The sequence below is a fragment of the Pseudopipra pipra genome, chromosome 2 (assembly GCF_036250125.1).
Source record: "Pseudopipra pipra isolate bDixPip1 chromosome 2, bDixPip1.hap1, whole genome shotgun sequence".
Lineage (NCBI taxonomy): Eukaryota > Metazoa > Chordata > Aves > Passeriformes > Pipridae > Pseudopipra > Pseudopipra pipra.
This window is the reverse complement of record NC_087550.1, coordinates 51,808,225-51,816,361: the sequence shown is the minus strand read 5'-3', so window position 1 is coordinate 51,816,361 and position 8,137 is coordinate 51,808,225. Positions and strand designations below refer to the sequence as shown.

The following is an 8,137-nucleotide window of genomic DNA, read 5'->3' as shown; positions in this document are numbered from 1 at the left end:
ACCTAAAAGGGTCAGAATCCACACCCTGGTGGCAGTACATGAAGCCACTCAGCCTGGTCACCTCTGTGTCTCCCAGTATTTCTGAACTACTGTTTTACAGTCTTCTCAGGTAATCCTTGTTACCCATCCACTCTACTGATGATTCCCTTTTTCCCTTCTCTCCCTTTAGACACAGATCTCCAAACCTGCCTCCCTACCTCGTTCTGTCTCTCTGGATTTATAGCTTCACTTTTAGAGTCTGAAGCAAAGAGCAGTAAGATGAGCAATTGTAATGCCTTTGCTGTGACGGAACCAGAGAACTCAGCTGCCCAGCACAATCTCTGCAATGCCTCATTCACCGATATGTTGCACAAGATTGCAGCTGCTTTTTCCACCTGCTTTTCTTCTGAGAATTATCATCTTAAGCCACAAACATGCAGGAAAATTGACGCGAGTAGCATGAAATATGTTTGTAAAGAGCAAATGTTTCATCCTGCCGGTGCTGGAAAAGAGGTGCGACAGAAGACTTCCTGATGGTTCAAGTGTTTATTTTTAAACCTGATACAGATGTGTCCAAAGTGGCTGGACATTAGTTAGGATACTGAGATAACCAAACTATCTGTGAATAAGAAGCAGGGTAAACTGAGCAAGCTCCAAGCTTCTAGACAGCACAAGAGACATCAAACTTAGTCAACCCCAAGGGTGAGGGGCTGGGACTGGCCCAGTCCTATCCTGGAAAGGGGAGCTAAAGGTGTGGAGCTAGGCATCCTAGAAGGGTTTGGGCTCATTGTTCAAGCACCCACTGAAGGAGTGAGATGGTGATTGCTGCTGCTTGAATAGTCAGCTTCTTCTTGGCCATGCTGCCCTGCATGTCTGACTCCACCCCGCAATACAGGAACAGCCCTCACTTTCCAGGGCTCTGGCACAGGCAAAGCGGGCAACAGAACCACAGCTATGTTGCTGTTCTCAAAAATCTGCTGCCAGAGGCAAGTGCCTGCTGTGTCTTCGCCTCAAGAAAGCCCTTGAGGAAAATGTAACTCACTCAGTAAATCCATGATACTGTGGCTAGAAGTCTTCTAGTGCCTGCACCAGCACACTTGGAGCTGTTTGAGCTATCTCCATCACACAGCACATGACTGCTGTTTTACAGCTATTTCTTGTTAGGTGGAGGACAGTGCCAGTACTTCAGCGGAGCTCTGGAGCAGTACATACAGAGTCAATGGACTTACAGCTCTTAGGAACTTGCAGTTCTCTCCGAGCGGAAAATTCATGTTATTCTATGTGTTTTACACAGTTTTAATGCTAAAAGGAATTAGAATGCTTCCTTCTCTTTTACAGTTACATCCAATCTTTGCTATTTTCTACTTAACCTTTTATTTGATTTTCTTTACATAGCTATCCAGCAAAAAAAAAAAGACAAAATACAGACCAAAATAAGGAGGATACCCTCATATCAGGATTTTGTTTATGATTAAAGAAGGTTGGTCCATGTTTTACAGGACAGGATTTGAGAAGATAAGTTACATCATGTGCAGACGAAGGGAAGGCATTTACAAGGGGCAGGATGGGAAATGAGGCACTCAAGAGGGATAACAGCAAATGAGAAATGGAATTAGCAGAGCCTAGGCGGTGCAGAGGAGGGACAGGTGATGAGTCACCCTGGCAGGAGGAGCAGAGCCTTATAAAGCGGACATAGGCTTTGAAAGCCATGCTGAAGATTTGGAATGAGGAATGGGTCTGAAAGTGTGTGTGGAGAGAGGGGGAAGGAGATGTGGGATATATCAGCCCTGCTCCTGAGAAGACACATAGTTCAAAGGGTTTATCAGATCAGAGGTTACACCAGCATATATTCAGCTATCATAATAAAACTTCTATGTGCAAATGCCACATGATCTGAAGTACAACTGTATGCAAAAAAATTGTTGCCTGCTCTATAATCTATAGTATATCAAACTGTAGTAGTATATATACCCATCTAATCTCTGTTAGCTAGACTTTTTTCATAATGGCACAGTTAAAATTAGCACCACACAAATATGAATGCAATTCAGTCATTTCACGAATAGTTTTTGCCTATTTAACAGGAAGCTTCAATCAAAGTAAAGCCTTAGGAACTGATCAATCAATCTCAACAGCGGCTCTGCTGCTATCCCCCACCGGCAGGGATTGCTCCAGTAGCAGTACTGGCATTTTAATGAACCCTAACAATGAAGATGGACTGGAGATAGCACAGCAGGTTCTGCACCAGAGCGGCAATGGGTACAGACCCACCTTGTCCTGCCGTCCCTTTGTTGGTAACAGCAACTGTGAGCAGAGGCATGAGAAACTGGTGGTTTCAACACCTGAAAAGATGCAGTGAGACCCAGCAGTGAGGGCCCTCAGATTCATGATCAAGAGCCATGCCTCATTAAGTTACACACCACACCTCAGCCAAGCAACCCCAACTGTCTGTGTGTGTAGCGTTTACAGTGTGATGTCTTCAGTTAAAAATAAACATCATTATGGATATAAAAAATCTGAAATCATGCTGAGTTAGAATGTGTGACCAGCACTTTATTAATGTTTACAGTGATTTATAAATAACAGCATCTCTTCTGCCACTCATCTGTCGAGAAGTCTCCTGTAGAAGCCAAACAGCAGTGGGAAAGCTGCTGGTATTTTAAGATGTTTCAGGCCAAAGTGGGAAAGAAAGACATTTTGGGGCATTACATTGTATATCTCCTTATTGCACCACAACCTTCAGGCACGCATGCTTCGATAAATTTGTGCTGTGGAGCTGTAATTCCATTGTGGCTTTTTGATGTCTACTCAAACAATATTAGCTTTGCTGTCACGTTTACAATGTAAAAAAATTTTGGTGAAAATGTCAGCAGGATTGTATCTTTAATCATATTTATTGATTGACCTCAAAAGGCTCAGCGCCATTTAACTGAAACCCCTCGGTGCAGCCACGGCCGGGTTCAGCTGGTGCCTGTTCCTAGCACTGCTTGGAGCCCCAATTTCACAAGTAGCTTTTATGTGTAGTATCCTTGAAGCCACTTGACTTCGCTGATATTTCTCTTTCAGCCCTTCCTTATTACAGCTAATACAATATGCTACATAGCTAGAGATGGTTACTCCTAAGTAATATGAGGGCTTAATAGGTAATCTCTGGAGCAGAAAATTCATCTGCTCCCCAGTGCCGGTTGCAGTTTGATGTTTTCTGACCAGTCCTGTGCAATGATGGAATCCCTGTACAGTCGGTGTGGAAAGGTGCAGCCTGGCCTCCAAAACCCTCTGCAGCTGTGCTGTCCAACCGCTCCAGAGTGACGTTGTCCAAGTTTCTCCCCACAGCCGGGGTTTGTCCCTATCCTCAGAGACCGGGGTCCTCAGCAGCACCCACTGCGGCGCAGGACGGAGAAGATGCCCCACGTCCCGCTTGGCCGCTGTGTCCATCCTCGGAGGCTCGGAGGCTTGCGAAAAAGGCCACGGGGAAGGGCCGGCTGCGGGGGCACTGAGCGGAGGCTCTGCCCCGGGGAGACCCGGCGGCCGCACACAAACGCCGCGCCGCCGCCGCACAGCCCCGGGCAGGGCAGGGACGGGAGTGCCCCCTCAGCGCGGAGCCGCGGGGCGGGCACATACCGGCGCCTCAGGGGGCTGCGCTCCCGCGGGGCGCTGGGCTGGGGGCGAGTGGGAGCGTGTATGGGTGTGTGTGTGAAGGGCGGGTTCCGCGCCAGGGGGGCGTATGGTTGTGCCTTGCGGTGAACTCTGTCAGAGGGGTGTCCGTGTGCCCGTGCGCCGGAGGGGCAGAACTCGGCGTCTGCGGACGGGTGAGCCGGCGGAGGGGGCGGCGTGCGGTGGGTGCGTGTGCTGGGAGGTGCGCGGTGTGCGAGCGTGTGTGCGAGTGTGTAACTGCGTGAGCGTGTGCGAGCGTGCAAGCGTGTGAAAGTGCGTGTGCGCGTGTGTGGATGTGCCTGTGTGAGTGTGTGCGGTTGTGAGTTGTGTGCGGGGGCGGCGCGGCCGGGGGGGCGCAGGGGCGGGCCGGCGGCCGCGGCGCTGCTGGCCGCGGTCCAGCCCGGCGCACTAATACAGCCTGGCGGCTCCCGCCTGACTGACGCCGGCCGGGGCTGCTGCTGCTGCTGCCGCTGCCGCTGCGCCCTGGCTCCGCCGCCGCCGCGCAGCTGCAGCCCCGCTCCCACCCGCGGCGCGCCGAGACCCCAGCCCGTGCCCGCTGGCAGGTAAGAGCCGGGGCTCCCGCCCGCGTCCCGGGAAGGGCGGAGGGGGTGGCAGGGGGGACGGAGGACAGTCCCGCCGCCGTCGCCGCCCCAAACTTCGCGCCGGGGCTGCCCCGCGCCGCGTCCCCCCGGCTGGCGGCCCCGGCCCCGCTGGGCTGGGGCGCTGTGCGGGCGGGGGCTGGGGCCGCGGAGCAGCGAGATGAGACAGACCGACGCCAGGGCGGCGAGCGAAAGGAGGAGCGCGGGGAAAAACATTTTTATGGATGGCTAAACGCTGACAAGTCTTCCCGCTGTCAGGGTTTCTTTCCTCCTCGTTTAAGTAGGAGAGGGAATAAAAGAAAAGAAACAACAGAGCCCCACATGACACGTTTGGAAATACTTTTCCTTTTAGAGGTTATATTCTGTTCAAGAAATCCCACTCCTGGACACGCTCCCAGGCAAAACGGAGCAGAATTACTGGGATTTGGGGTTTTTATTCCAGCTACGAACGGTGACTCTGATTGTTTTGTTGTTGTGTTCTTTGGGGTTTTTTGGCTCTTAAGTTCAAACGTTATTATTTGGCTCTTAAGTTCAAACCCAACATTTCCAAAAACAATAGCCCTCGATATGGCAAATTATAAATCATTGTAATTTTATCTCTATGCCCAGGCAGCTCTAAGTGGAGGGAATTCGGAGTTTGGCTCATTTGGAACAATTCGGATATTGTGTGGTAACTTTGATTTTATGGGTAAATTTATTTGATGCTAGCCAGGTCTGGTTTTAAAAGAGGCATTAGTGGGAATGAAAATAAATCACACATGGACGTGCGTGCACACACACACACATGCGCGTGCACTGTTAATTACTTGCATTTTATAAACTAGTGAAAAAAAATTTCAGCCTCAAACGATCAACTATTCAGTGAATGAGTTCTCCCTTGGCAGAAGTGAGAAATGATGTGCACCGCTCGGGAATGTATTCAAGTTGGTAGTGGTTTGGGAAGGACACTGCAGATAATGCAACTTTCAGTACTCTCTATCTCTGAGGTGTGAAAGTGTGCCTCTCTTTACGTGCAAATATTTGTGTAGTAGGACTAATCCTCTCGTCTTCGGGAGTATAAGCTGAAGAAAATGCTGCAAAATTCTTCCCCTCAGCAATGGAAGGACAAATGTCATCACTCAAACAAACCTCATCCGTTTTAATCCAGCCAGACAACTCCTTTCTTTCAGATTTGATAAGTACCAGTGTCTGGCTGGTTCATCTTTGCTTCCTGTTAGATTTTAAAGCAGAGGCTGGGGAGGTTTGTGATTTGTTTGTTGGTTTTTTAAATATTGAGTTAATTTGACTTAGTAGCTAAAATAAACATGCCCAAAAATACATTTAAAGTCAATTGTATCAAGGATATCATGTATTTACTGAGTTTGGCACTGGTTCCCATTCCTGCCTGTTGTTTGTAATGGAATTAGAAACTTTTTTTTCTTGACTTGGTTAACTTTTACATAAGCTGATAAACGGTAATTCTGCAAAAATGACTAGAGTAAGGGTCAAGTCTATTTTGTCATGAATCCTTATCGTATCCATATGATATACACAAATTGGAAGATTTACCAATTTATGTATCACATCCATATCAAGATTTGTAAATTGATATGAAGTGGAGATAGAATGAATATGAATATGAAATGAATATGCACAAAGCTGTCAACTGCACAACTTTGTGAAGAAGTTGAGTATTAGTATTTTATTAACACACTTGCCCAAGACTAAGAGTCGTGCACACATGTGCCAGATATCTGCAGAAGGTGGGGATGTGTGTAGAGGAACTGGGTAGCACCTCGGGTTTGAAAGCTACTCTCACAGAAACTCGTAGTAGTGTCCCACCTTGCCTTCAGTGGGTACAAGAGGAGACCCAGCTCACTAAAACAGGAGTGTAGAAGTCTCATTATAATGTATCACATAACATTTGGACAGTTAATCCTTTCTTTTTCTCCTTTTATTCTTTTACAGACTTTCTGCATCTCACATGTGAATCCTTAGTTATCTGCTGTTATCAATCTGGGAGATAATGTGTTGTGTAATCTTCTCTCCTGAATGCTAAAGTGCTGTAATTTTGATGGCCAGGCTAATCTGTCGCTATAAAGTTTTATTTTTCCATTGTTAAATTCAAAGGACAATGACTACTAATTACGAGTGACCTCTAACCAGAACACTAGCTAGAGTTTATCACCAGTGCTGATACTAACAGTAATTCCAGCATCAGCAGTACTAGGCACCCCTTTGAAAGAAACTTTAAAGAATAAAGGGAGCCAGAAGACAAATATATATATGCTCTAGGAAATTTGTCTGCTGCAAAAAATACAGTGAAAGTGTACAGATATTCCATTTGCTGTGCAATATACGCTTTACAAATAATAATTACAGGGAAGGAAAAAAGACAACCCATCATAAATATTTTAACTGAAAACAACACAGCAAAAACATACATAGGAAAGGTTGTTCTCTTAGACTACCTGATTTCCTGCTACAGGCATGTATAAAGAATCATTAGTGTTATTATACATGAACACCAAAAGATAGCAATAGCAATGACAATTTAAAATAATCATTGCAGCCCTATTACTGTCTTCAAGAACACTGGTTGTAAGGAAGCATTAGACTCTGAATAGAGTATAATAAAATTAATTTTTAAAAAATATCCCAAATTATTTCCCGTCTTATATTTTGTCTGTAATGTTTGAATGGTTAATACTGTGGGAATTTTACAGACGGACAGGTGACTTAAAGAGTCTTGGGTCCTGTGTGTTTATTAGCGCAGCTAAAAACCTTGCTGTGCTTTTGCAGATGAGTGGATCTAATAGATTGCGGGATCAGAGCCCAGACTGAGATCCTGACTAATACATGTTCGCATTTAAATCAAAGCAGGTGAAACATTATCTGCCCAAATGTTGTGCAGATGCGTGTGATTTTTAGACAGATTGTTCTACAGGACCACTTGCAGGTTTCTTCAGGAACTCTTGCAACATCTTAGACAGATGGCAGGTTGAGCAGTTCACTTTGAAGTTAGGCTCCTCTGGACAAGGGCACATCAAGGACGCGGTAGAGGTGGACATAGAGCAGAGATTTCCCAGTTTATGCAGTCACTCCTACATAAAAAAAAAAAAAAAACACAAGAAAAAAAAAGAAGAAAATCTGACAATTGATTTCTGTTTTTCTGAGACAGCATTAAGATTGAGGTGTGTTTCTGATTGGGCGGAGCAATGCCTTATCTTTCCCACATCCTTCTCTCTAGAACTTGTTTCCTTTCCACTCTTTTTCCTTGTCAGTAGCAACGCCATCCTCCCTTCTGCCAAACTTAGCATCATCTTTGCCTTTTCTGTTTCTCATAGGTCTTGATACTTCCAGATACCTCTTGATGCTTTTTCTTCATGTTGCTTCTTACATTCCTCCTTCCTTTTGTTTGCAGCTGCCAAAGCATTAGTCCCACACTATGGCAACCTTCCAGCTTGATACTGCAACCTCCAGTTTCCCAACAAGCTCTTTTCTCCCACCTACATTCTGCTCCCAGTTAGCATGATCCACGCCAAAATCCTGCATCTTTTGCTTTTCTTTCTGAAACATCCCCTTTTCTGGAGTATCTGTACGCCTGGTCTTTTTATAGGCTTTGAAAATGTTCCCTGCATCCAGAGTTCCCTAGAACTATTGGCCTCAAACTCACTGTCCGTCCATTAAAAGAGAGAAATACGGAGGAAAGAAAATTGACAGACGCCCGGGTCATTAGAGTTTGTTCTGCATCAGGCTTCCTTTCACCCTTGTTACCTGGCTACAGTAGGAGGCAGATTGGCCATTTCTTGATAACGGTGGTTCTGTGTTTGTTCGGTCTGGTGGTGTGCTTGGTCAGGCAGCCGTGCTGTGCAGAACAGCAGGCAGGAGCTGGCAATGGAGAGACTCTTTCCAGAAGGCGACAT

At 46.3% G+C, this 8,137-nt stretch overlaps 1 protein-coding gene across 2 annotated transcripts in view; it reads left to right on the top strand.

The window, feature by feature from the left end:
* Positions 1–3,749: 3,749 nt before the first annotated feature.
* The window catches only part of SMAD9 (SMAD family member 9), a 47,015-nt gene continuing 42,627 nt past the window's right edge, over positions 3,750–8,137 (top strand). The window contains exon 1 of one of the 2 annotated variants that reach the window (XM_064645562.1): positions 3,750–4,196. The gene's annotated coding sequence lies outside the window, so the exon portion shown is untranslated. The remainder of the gene's footprint in view (positions 4,197–8,137) is intronic. The other variant, XM_064645561.1, reaches the window with a different exon arrangement.